A 3,833-nucleotide genomic window follows, 5' to 3' on the forward strand; every position below is an offset into this window, starting at 1 on the left:
CCCCTTCTCTCTCTAGCTAGCAATATGCACCCAATAGCAAGTTTTTTAAATAAGAGAGAGAAAGGAAAAAAAAGGAGAGGCTAGAGAGACATCTAGACATCTAGGTCCAGGAAATATAGAGGACACCAAATAGATTCAACATAAGAAGATCCTCTCTAAGGCACATCATACCAAAATGGCAAAATTCAAAGACAAAAATAATATTCTTACAATGGGAAGAGAGAAACATTAAGTTACTTATAAAGGATATTTTATCAGACTAACCTCAGACCTTTCAGCAGAAACCATGGAGTCAAAGAGGACATGGAAATACATATTCAAAATTCTGAAAGAAAAAAACAAGCTAAGCCAAGAATACTATACCCAACAAGATTGTCCTTCAAATTGGAAGAAGTAAAATCATCCCAAGATAAATGAAAGCTATAAGAATCCACCAACATTAGGCCAGCTCTTCAAGAAATAGTTAAGGGAGTTCTATATCAAGAAAGTAAAAAGGAGACAAGTGGAAATAAGAAAACATAAAACATGGTGGTTAAGGTGTTGGACTCTCACAGGGCAGACCACAGTTTGAGCCCCAAACTGACATCTTGCTCTCTCTCTCTCTCTCTCTCTCTCTCCCTCCCTCTCTCTGTTTCATTAGTATGGGTACCCTGTAGCAAATTTAAACATAATAGTTATGACAAATAAAATTGAATAAATATTTAAATAAAAGAAAACACGGGACTAGTAGACGGCATAATGGCTATGTCACTGGACTCCCATGTAGTTGACCACGGTTCAAGTCCCAGATTCAGTGGCTTAAACTCACGCCAGGCATGTATACATGCATGCCCAAGATCCCAAAAGGAGAATAGAGGAGAAGGGATTGCGGCGTGGCCATCCCCCCGGGGGGTGATTTCTTGCTTTCTGTCTCTCTGTCTCTCTCTGTCCTTCTGGTGAGCACGCATGCCCTATAGCAAAAACCTCTCTGGGGGAAAAAAAGAAAAAGAAAGAAAGAAAACATGAAACAAGTAGGTAAATAACTAGCAAAATGGTAGGACTAAGTCTGCTACATCACTAATAATGTTAAATATTAATGCACTAAATTCTTCATTAAAAGACACATACTGGCTGAATGGACTTAAAAATAAATTTCAAAGGAGCTTTCTATATGTTGCTTACAAGAATTTTACCTCATACATAGATTAAAAATGAATGTCAGGAAAAAGTCATTTTTGTGCAAATAGAAACCAAAAAATAAAAAGCTGGACTCATAATACTTATATCAGACAAAATAAACCTCAAGCAAAAAAATTGTTTAAAAGAGACCCAAAAAATCACTATATAGTATTAAAGGGATTAATCACCAAGAAGATATAACAAATATAAATATTTGCACACCCAGTATTAGAGCACCTAAACACATGAAACAAAAACTGCTAGACCTAAAGTGGCAGACAGACTGCAACAAACTAATTATTAGGAATTTCAACACAACATTCACCACGGAGCAGATCATCTAAACAAAAACATAACAAGACACAGGAGCTAAATGAAACCATAAAACCAAATGGATCTGACATATTATAGGACATTTCTCCCAACTACAAAGTATGTATTTTCATCAGCCCCCCATGGAACATCTTCAAAGATTGACCATATAATTGGGCACAAATCAAATCTTCAGAGATTTTAAAGTATAGAAATCATATACGGCATCTTTTCCGACCACAATGAAATTAAACTTGAAATCAACAATGGAAAGAGCTTTCAAAAATACACAAATACGGGACCAGCAGTTAGTGTAATGGCTATGTCACTGGACTCCCATGTAGTTGAGTGTGGTTCGCGTCCTGGACCTGGTGGCTTAAAACTCACGCCAGGCGCATGTGCGTGCGTGCCCAAGATCCCAAGAAGAGAATGGAGGAGAATGGAGGAGAAGGGATTGCGGCATGGCCATCCCCCCTTGGGGGGTGATTTCTCACTTTCTGTCTCTCTGTCTCTCTCTGTCTGGCAAGTGCATGTGCCCTATAGCAAAAACCTCTCCAAAACACACACACACACACAAATACATGGAAACTAGACAATTTACTCCTCAGTGACTTTGAAACTACTAAAGAAATTAAAAATGAATTTGAAAAGTTTCTCGAAACAAATGATAATGAAAAAGAACTCTCCACAACCTCTGGGACACACTGAAAGTAGTCCTAAGAATAATGGCTATAGCAATTACTGCCCATAAGAAAAAAAAAAAAAAACACTAGGAAGTGGCAACTAAATAACCTAAAGAAGCACCTCAAGGAATTGGAAATGCTAGAGAAAAAAGCCAAAAGTATTAGAAAAAAAAAAAAAAAGATTAAAGCAGAAATAAATGAAATAGAGAATAAAGAAATGATACCCAAAAAATCAACATAATAAAAAGCTTGGGATTTTCTGAAAGGATAAACAAAGTCAACAAACCATTAGCTATGAAAAATAGAGAAAGGGCCCAGGTAAATAAAATTAGAAATGAAAAATGTGATATTACAACAGATACTGAAGAAATAAAAAAAGGTCATCAGGGAATACTATGAACAACTATGCACCAAGAAATCAGAAAACTTAGAAGAAATAGATGAATTCCTGGGCACCTACAGTATACCTAGATAAAATCAGAAAGAAATAGAAAGTCTGAATAGACCAATAACAAACAGTAAGATTGAATCAGTAAGAAATAGCCTCCTAGTAACAACAACAAAGCCCTGGTCCTGATGCTTCACTTCTTAATTCTACAGAACTTTTAAAGAAGAATTAACCCCAATTCTCCCCAAATTATTATTTCTAAAGATCCTAATGGAAGGAACTCCCCTGATAACTCACTCTATGAAGCCTCCATCATACTGATACCTAAAGTAGACAAAGGATCAACCAAAAGAGAAAACTACGGCCAAAGTCCCTGATGAATACAGATGAAGAAATCCTCAACAAGATATAGTGAACAGAATCCAACAGCACATTTTTAAAAATGTTATATAGCAAGGCCAGCAGGTGACATGGTGGGTAAGGTGCTGGACTCTTACATGCCCTACCACAGTTAGAGTCCCAGACCTAGCAGCTTGGTTTCTCTCTCTTTTTTCCTCTCTCTCTCTTTCTCTTTCACTCTCTCTATTCAAATTAATAATAATAATAACTAATAAAATTAAATATGTAATACTTTTAAAAAATAATATACACGACTACCAAGTAGGCTTTTATGCCAGGAATGTAAGAATGGTTCAACTCATGCAAAACAATAAATGTACTACATCACATTAAAAGAAGAAAACATAAAAGGCATGTGATCATATCGATAAATGTAGAAAAAGCTTTTAATAAAATATAACACTGCTTCATGATTAACACCCAACAAAGGAGGTATAGAACATACAATTTTTTTTGAGAGATTTTCACTGTAGGGCGCGTGCGCTCGCCAGACAGACAGAGACAGACATAGAGACAGAAAGCGAGAAATCACCCCCCAGGGGGGATGGTCACGCCGCAATCCCTTCTCCTCCATTCTCCTCTCGGGATCCTGGGCACGCACGCACACGCGCCCGGAGTGAGTTTTAAGTCACCGGGTCCGGGACACGAACCGCGGTCGACTACGTGGGAGTCCAGCGACATAGCCATTACGCTAACTGCTGGTTCTCGAACATACATTTTTCAACACAATAAAAAGCTACATATATCAAACCCATAGCTAACATCACACTGAGTGGGGAAAAGCTAAAAACTTACCCATGAAAAACCAGAATAAGACAAGGTTATCCACTTTATCCACTACTTTTTAATATAGTATTAGAAGTCCTAGCCAATGCAATCAGACAGCAAAGTGA

This window comes from Tupaia chinensis, unplaced genomic scaffold (genome assembly GCF_000334495.1).
Source record: "Tupaia chinensis unplaced genomic scaffold, TupChi_1.0 Scaffold000597_1, whole genome shotgun sequence".
Classification (NCBI taxonomy): Eukaryota; Metazoa; Chordata; class Mammalia; order Scandentia; family Tupaiidae; genus Tupaia; species Tupaia belangeri.